Source organism: Chenopodium album, chromosome 8 (assembly GCF_948465745.1).
Source record: "Chenopodium album chromosome 8, dcCheAlbu1.1, whole genome shotgun sequence".
Classification (NCBI taxonomy): Eukaryota; Viridiplantae; Streptophyta; class Magnoliopsida; order Caryophyllales; family Amaranthaceae; genus Chenopodium; species Chenopodium album.
In genome coordinates, this window is record NC_137841.1 from 16,809,919 (window position 1) to 16,819,311 (window position 9,393).

The following is a 9,393-nucleotide window of genomic DNA, read 5'->3' on the forward strand; positions in this document are numbered from 1 at the left end:
CTCCCTTAATGCATAGCTTTTCTCTCACATTATCCCAAATTTATCCTACCTTTACCCTAGCCTTACATTACAAGCTTTAAAGACCTTCCGACCTTGTGCATAGAAGTTATGTAAATGTGAAAGTGTTGTTTTTCAATGCAAGTTATGACTTGACATATTTCGAGTCGACTAGTAGGATGAGCGTTCAATGTTTTTATACACACGAGAGTGTGAGTTGGGAGGGCATTGTTCACATTAAAGGGGTTGGGTGGAGAGCGATCGAGTACATTCTTTACTCGCCACATAAATGAGAGTCGAGTGTGTGAGCACTAGTCTTGAATTCTATATGCTCTTGTGGTTTGCTTTACTTGACAATTGTTGGGGAGGAAGGGTGATTAGATGAATAAGATTGATTGACGTTGAAGCATGTTTGTTTAATTTTACCTTGAATCGTTGGCTTTTGATTTGTTGATTGGGGTGAAGTATGTTTTATATGTTCATTGAAGAGCTCTTTGCTTAGGGACAAGCAAAGGTTTGGCTTGGGGGAGTTTGATATGTCTATTTTATATAGTATTTTACCCCCGTCCCGTGGTCATTATTAGTAGTGTTTTTGGCTCTTTCAGGCCACTTTTATTACTAATATGTGTTTTCTAGTGTTTTTGTAGTTTTGGTTGAGTTTTGCAGGGAATTGCACCTTTGGAGCATTTTCCCGGGATTTTTATAAAGCAACTACGAGCATTGGAGGAACGCGACCACTTTTGGAGCCCAAGGCCGGCTAGAGTCATCGAGTCGGTGATTAAGGGCTCGGTTATTTGGATCAGGAGGCAATTGGACCATGTATTCGAGACCCGAGAGGAAATATGGATTGGGCCGAGAAATCTAGCCCAATCGAAGTCCAAGCCTCGAAGAAGAAGACCGGACCCGATCGGGCAAGCATATGCCCGATCGGGCGAGATGCATGCTGGTGCGTGGCCCAAGGCGCGCCCGATCGTGCGAGGCTTAGCACGATTGGGCGGGGCTATGAGAAGACCTGAGCGAGCAAAAAGGCGCGCCCGATCGGGCGGCCTCTAGCCCGATCGGGCGCGTGTTTCTGGAGAACCATTTTTTGACGAGCAATTAGTTTCTAATTAGGAGTTGTTTTAGTTTTGTTTTAAATACGTTTTGTGCGGAATAATTAGGGGTCTCTTCTCTTAGACCCTCTTCTTCTTCTCTTAATCCTTTTCTCTTAGACTTTCTCTCTCTACTTAGTTTTCTCTCTCTTAATCTCTCTCAAAACTTTTGTTCCTAATTCTTTCTTTAATTCCAGATTTATTTATTTCGGTAACGATTTCTCTTCCCTTAATCTTAGTTATTTATTCTATTCCTTTCATCATGATTTATTTTATTACTTTGATTAGTTTAGTTTTTAATATGTGTGAGTAGTTTAATTTCTAGGGTTTATGGGGATCTAATAAATAATATGAAGGGGTTAATTAATTGTTGTTGATTATCAATGCTAGATTAATTTCCTATTGATTGATTTAATGCTCTGTGACTAGATTAGGCCTATCTTTTATGCATGAGTTTGACAATATTGATTCAAGAATCGAGAGATGAGAATTAATGTTTAGGTCTAGTTTCAATAGGCAAGTTAATTTATAAAAGGTTAAGTCAAGATTCGAGAGATGAGATTTAATACCGATAAATTAATTGTGTGATTGTATTAAGTAGCGAGAGCCCTTTACAGTCTGGTTAATTGATGCATTGATGATTGACTATTATTGATTGTTGGTATTGCATGATGATTTCTTATTGGATTGTTTTAATGTTTTACAATTGCGGCTTGTAAAAGTATAGCAATATTAAATTGATGAATCGAGCAGATGTTAATTTGATATTAAAGGCTATTTTCAATAAGAACCTAGATCTAGTAAATTGCGAGAGCCTGTTAGATCTATGTTGATTAATAAATTGCGAGAGCCTGTTAACCATGTTATCTATGCCATGTCAATGATTGATTACCCTATTTTACCCCGGAGTATTATTTATTGGTGAACCTATGCCCTAGATCCTTTATATATTATTTTCTCCCTTGTCCTACTCTTTTTAGTTTAGTCTTATTCAACTTTAATATTGGTTACTTAAATAATTTAGATTATAATATTTAATTAGGATTAAAAAGACCTGTTTCCCTGTGGAGATCGACCCTACTTCCCTATCTACCTTAGTTAGTGATTTAGGTAATTATTTTTTATTAGGGGATACGACTTTACCCTGTCACATTCCAGAATAAAAACAAAATAATAAAAAATCAATGCATAATTAACCAGATCATAAAGGGCTTTCGCTACGTATTACAATCACACAATTAATTTACCAGTATTAAATCTCATCTCTTGAATCTCAATCTAACCATTTATAAATTAACCTGCCTATTGAAACTAGACCTAAACATCAATTCTCATCTCTCGAATTTCGAATCAATATTGTCAAACTCATGCATAAAAAACCAGGCCTAATCTAGTCACAGAGCATTAAATCAATCAATAGGAAATTAATCTAGCATTGATAATTAACTAGAATAATTACCCCTTCATATTATTTATGGATCCTCACAAACCCTAGAAATAAAACTACTCACATATAATTAAATCTAAACTAATCAAAACAATAAAATAAGACATGATGAAAGAATTAAAATAAATAACTGAGATTAAGAGAAAAGAAATCATTTCCAAAGTAATCTAGAATTAAGAGTAGAGTTAAGAACAAAGTATTAGAGAGAGAAATTAATCTAGAAGCTAAGTAGAGAGAGAAAATCTAAGAGAAGGATTAAGAAAGAGTAAAAGAAGATGCTAAACTCGCTTAACGGAAAAGTATTTATATTAAGCAAGAATCCTAAACTAAAACAAACTTAAACGACGCTTAAACCGCCTAATAATGACATGAGCTCGATCGGGCGCGCCTTTTTACTCATCAGGTGTGTCTCTCGCGCCCGGCCGGGCGCGAGTTCGGGCGCCAGCTTTGTTTCCCCCTCCCGGTCGGGCGCGCCTTCGAGCGGAAGCTCTTTTGGCCGGGCGGCACTCTTGGGCCACTCTTTAGACTTCGGTTGGGCTCCAATTCTTCGGGCCAATTCGGATTTCCTCTTCGGTTCTTGAATACTCTGTCCAAATGCCCCGGTATCACATACACCGAGTCCTTAATCACCGGTTCGATGGCTCTAACCGGCCCTGGGCTATGAAGGATGGTCGTGCATCTCCAATGCTCGTTGTTACTCCATAATATCTCGGGAAAATGCTCCAAAAGCGCAAATCCCTACAAAAATCAACCAAATCTACGAAAACACTAGAAAACACCGACTAGTAATAAAAGTGGCTCTAAAGAGCCAATAACACTACTAATTATTACCAAGGGACGGGGGTAAAATACTATATAAAATGGACACATCAAACTCCCCCAAGCCAAACCTTTGCTTGTCCCTAAGCAAAGATCTCATCAATGAATAAATAAATATGTTTCACCCCAAAAAGTAAAAATCAAGCACAAACAATTCAAGGTAAATCTAATAAACATGCTTCAACATCAACCAATCTCATCCATCCAATTACTCTTCCTCCCTAACAATTGTCAAATAGAGCAAACCACAAGAGCATATAGAATTCAAGACTAGTGCTCACACACTCGACTCTCAATTTGTGTGGCGAGTAAAAGATGTACTCGATCGCTCTCCAACCAACCCCTTAAATGTGAACAATGCCCTCCCAACTCACACTTTCGTGTGTATAAAAAGATGTACACTCAACCTACTAGTTGACTCGAAATATGTCAAATCATTCTTTGCATTGATAAACAACACTTTCACATTCATACAACTCTATGCACAAAGGTTGGAAGGTCTTTAAAGCTTGTAATGTAAGGCTAGGGTTAAGGGTAAGAAACATTTGGGAATAAGTGAGAGAAAAGCTATGCTTAAGGGAGCAAATCCTAATAAAACCCATGATCAAAATAAATAATGATCAACATCTCCAACATAACCAACTCCAACAAAAATTCACCAAAAATAACTCCAAACATAAACAACAATCCCAACACTTACAAATTTCACTCATAAGCTATAATAATGAAGAACTGGAGTGAATAACAAACTTTATTTTCCAAACTTGAATTTTTCATTGAAACTCATCATCTTATTTCCTTTCTTTTGATCCACCTCCAACTAGAACATTTGAACATTAAACAATTTTATTTCTTTTGCTTTTTTTTTTTCTCTATTAAAGCTCACTTATTTTTTTCCTTGAACTTCTCTTTTTTTTCTTCATACCATCATACTTTATTTTTTCAAGAGGATTAAACTTTCAAACTCATCAAAAATAAACACGGTCAAGAACAAAATAACTTCTCAAAATCCACCCAAATTGTGCAAATAATAAGCACACTACAAACTCCCTCACCTCACTCACTAATAGCTCCTCCAAGCCAAGCTTGGGACTAGTAACCAATGGGGCAAAATAGGCTTGTAATGTGGCTAATAAACATCAAAAAGACAAGGCAACAACATGGGTATCAAGAAGGGAACAAATGTATCTAAAATCATCTGAAGGCTACCTAAAAGAACAAATGCCTTCGTTCTCCACAATGTGCATAATAATGAGTCCTATAAACATTACTTATAGTTGCGAACCAATACTCAAATTCATTAACATACCAGGAACTATCACACATTCCTAACCAAATCAACTAGTCAAGCACTATATTCACAAGCAGTTGGACAAAATTGATGCACGTTAGGACATCTAAGCAATCAAACTTCAAATCATGATCAACAAATCCACAATGCTTATCGTCATATACTAAGAATCAAAACAATATTTTCCAAGTATGGGGCATAGGGAACCATGATTTACAATTCATTGGAACGTATTTTTGGATTTTTTTTTAATTTTTCAATTTTTTTTGTATTTTTCATAGAAGAAAGCAATAAAACTAACCTAGAAAGCAATAAATTTAATCTAAGAAAGCACACCAAAAACAAAAGAAAAGAGAAAAAGAAAGATACCAAATCCAAAATCTCCCCCAAGCCAGAATCAGACAATGTCTTCATTGGCTCGGGAACTAGCCTAGCATGACTAATCCTCATCATCCTCATCCATGGAGCCGAAACCTCCACCTCCGCTGCCACCTGCACCACCTGTTCCAGAAGAGCTACCACCAAAATAATCAACGTGAAAACTCCCCCCCCCCCCCCCCGCCAGTCCCCCGAAAGGAATGTCTTGGTCGTACCATTGAAAGCAGAATAGTCAGTATAAATACCATGGGCAGTGGGATACTTATCGTATCCCTAGGGTGGAGGCTGAAACCAGTCAGAGTAAATGACATCGTCGGGAATGTTGCCCCGACGAGCATAATCATCATACATATGGTAGAGAACTCTACCTTGGTTCCTCTCAAGGTACCCTAACCTATGGTCAATGGAGCCTACCATCCTCCTAAGGTCAGTGTGGGAATGCTCAATACGGCCTAAAGCCTGACCTATACTCTAAAGGTCCCAAACTGGGTCAGAGTTAACATGGGGGACAGAGTGAGACATGCGAGGTGGTGAAAGCGCTACCTCGGGCTCAGGCTGGGGTGGTGGTACTGCTGGTGCTTGCCCCCTAGCATGGGCAACTAAAAGGTCGTACGTGTAGGACGCTTGCCCGGGGGGAAATGCGGTCAAGTCAGGACTAGGTAGGGAAAAGATAGGCAATGGCTGCTCGGTCCTAGTCCTAATGCACCAGTGGGGGGTTTGCTCACTATCCAGTTGTACCCAACCCAACTCCTCAAAATACCTAGCAGTCATATAGGTATCCGGTCCACAGTTAGTCATCTGGTGGGGTCCACTCTCAACAAAACCGACCTTTTTAACTGCTATCCTAGTGATAAGGCCTCCTATATGAATAGGGGTATGAGACTGGGTACTGGCTGTGGCATGTCTACTTAGGTCGTGGATGATGTATCTACCTATGTTCAGTTTACCAAACCCATACACATAGTGTCCGATAACAACTAGTTCGTTGGTTTGGGCGTTATGAGGCTCGTTCCTACCAAGAAAACACAATCCTGCAAATCTTTGCCAGATTTTTGGGATAGGGTGATGGATAGGTTTCGTACTAGCATGTTGGGGGTCGGGGGTCGGTAAACCAGTTAAAGCATGATAAATATCACCCATTTTATAATCAGCATGCCATTGAAAAGGTAATTCAGAGTTCAATTCAAATAATTTACAAAATTCAACATATGTCAAACTAATATTCCTATTGTTCAACCTAAAAAATAAGTTCGGTCCATTTATACTATTTACAACTTTCAAAGAAGACAAAAATTCACATGTTAATTCACGGTATGTAGGATAGTGCATGTCAACGAATTTTCTCATTCCTATATCAATCAAAAATCGTTTAACAAAATCATACAAACCATAAGATTCAAGAGTAGGACAGTGTAACCACCGTGAAGGAATTACCTCCCGCCCGGCAAGGTGTTCTAGCCGTTCCTTTTGCTCCTGGCTACCAATTCGGATTGTTGGCCAATAGGAGAGTTGCAAATCTGGATCGTACTCCTCCCTCGAACTAGAACTCCTCCCAAAAATTGATCAAGCCCTCTTTGAAGCCATAGTAGAAAAATGGGTGTAAAATTTTTTGATTGAAACTTGAAAATTTTTATATAGGATTGTAGAGGATGAAGAGAGGATTAAGAATATGTAAAAATTATTGGATTTGAGTGAGTAATAAAGAGAAGATCTTAGAGAGAAGGTAGAGGTTTTAAGGTTTTTGAGAGAGAAAGTTATGGAGGAAAAGAGAAATGAAGAAAGAAAGAAAAAGGAAGAAGAAGAAAAGGGGGTGGCTGGTGTCGCGCCCGGTCGGGCGGGCTGTCACCCGATCGGGCGATCTGTGTGTTTTATTTTTCGCTGCTCTCGCGCCCGGTCGGACGAGCTTCGCCCGATCGGGAGATCTAAATCACCGTATACGTCAAATCTCGCGCCTGGTCGGGCGAAAATTAAGCTTTTTGAACCCTTGCTCTCGCGCCCGGTCGGGCGAACTTCGCCCGATCGGGCCCGAGGCTAAATTGGACGATTTTTGTCTTTCTTATTTTCTTCAATTTTTTGATAACTCTTTTCCTTCAAACCTGTACAAAAACTCATTAAATTCCCTTCTCTCTCCTCTCACAAGAAAAAGAAAGAAAAACTAGTCTAAAAAGAAATAAAATACGGGTTGCCTCCTGCAAAGCGCTGGTTTATCTAGGTCCCGCACGACCTTTTTACCAAGTACAAGAACTAGGACCCTTGGCCTAACGCTTGGTCGGGTGGTTTCTCACCCGGTCGAGCGGTGTTTAGGCCACGACGCGGCTTTCTGACATACCATGTGGGACGCCAATTCACCTTATCTGGTGGATCCTCCTTGACTTGGGTTGGGAGTTCTTCAATGCTACGCACTAAAGATCCATCTTCGATCGATGGTTGCTTCAAATTGTCACTACATTTAGCACTTGCAACTCGATCTGGCGGAACACTTATTGTAGGCTCAATTTCCACAACTTGCTTGTTTAATTCCACCTTCTCATCCTCAAAGCCAAGGCCGACAGTGTAGAGGGCTCTTTCTATTGCATCAACTTCCTTCTGCCATTTGTCTATCTCATCTGTAAAGGATGCAACACAATATACCGCCTCCAAGGGATCTTTTACAAGGACTTGGGGCTTGTTAGTGCAATTTTGAACAACATCAACACTAAAACACTTCTCCTTTGTCATGGGGCTTTAAGGGGTATTATTAAGATGAAAAATAATTTTATCATATTGTTAATTTGCCACATCTCACATCTATAATTGCTCCTGCAGTGTTAAGAAATGGTCTACCCAAAATAATTGGGGTTTGCATATCCTCAGCCATATCAAGAACAACAAAATCAACAGGTATATAAAATTTACCTACTCTAATAGGAACATCCTCTAAAACACCTAAGGGGTATTTAAAAGAACGGTCGGCCATTTGTAGAGTAATATTAGTAGCTTTTGATTTACCCATATTTAGCTTGGAACACACAAACAATGGCATAACACTAACACTAGCACCCAAATCACACAATGCATTATCAATCATTAGATTGAGAATATGACAAGGGATAGAAAAACTACCCGAATCTTTCAGTTTAGGTGGAGATTTATTTTGAAGTACGACACTACACTCAGCAGTGAAAGCTAATGTCTCTACCTCACTAATAGATCTTTTTCTTGTCAATATTTCCTTCATGAATTTTGCATATGCAGGAATTTGTGTAATTAATTCAGTGAAGGGAATTGTTACCTGCAAATCTTTAACCATCTCCAGAAACTTACCAAACTGCTTATCCAAATTTGTTTTCAAGTGACGATTGGGGAATGGAAGTTTGATAACTGGCTTTGGAGCATTATTGCTCTTATCTGGAGTTGCTATCTTCCCTGGAGTTGTACCCTGCAATGTAAAATCAGATATATTAGTACTACTCTTTAGCCCTGCAGGGCTATTAGCTACATTGTTAGGTTTAATGGAATCAAGATTAGCATTATTTGTTAAAACAAGTTCATCATCTCTGGGAATAGGGGGCCCTTCATAGTGTGAATCACTCCTTAGAGTAATTGCAAAAGCTTGATCTGTAGGCCTGGTTGGCTGTGCTCGTAGGGATCCCTGTTGACGGGCTTGTAGAGTAGCAGAAATTTGCGCAATTTGATTATCTACAATTTTATTATGTGCTAGGATCGAATCAATTTGGGCATCTCTACTCTCCATGTGCTTCTGCATACTAGCCAGCATCGCTCTAATTTCTACCAAAGCGGGGTCGGAAGATGGGGAGGGTTGTTGTGGTTGGTTCTTCTGTCCAGCATTGGGGTGGTAATATTTCTGCCGAGTTTGTTGCGGCACCTGTGATTCTTGTGGTGGTGGTGTATTTTGGACATTGGTGCTCCGGTAGGAAAGGTATAGATGATTCTGGTACCCAGGATTATAGGTGTTGGAGTATGGGTTATTCTGCCTATAAGCTTGAAAGGCATTGACTTGCTCCACGGAACTCCTGCAATCTTGCTCCCAATGACCTAAAATTCAACAATTTTCACAGAAAGCCTCATTAGCATTATTATTAATTGCAGAAACATTAGCTACATTTGTAATACTAAGATTATCTAATTTCTGGCAGATAGAGGTTAATTGAGCTTGTAAAAAGGATACAGAGTCGACACTATGTTTCCCCTTGTTAGCAAAACCTCTAGGATTCCCATATTGGGAGTTATGTATTGCCTTATCTTCAATAACTTGACCTGCATCATCGACATTAAGGTTCATAAACCTCCCACTAGCTGCAGAATCCAATATTATTCTAGATGAATTTCCAATCCCATTGTAAAAGGCTTGGATCAACTGCCATTGTGCC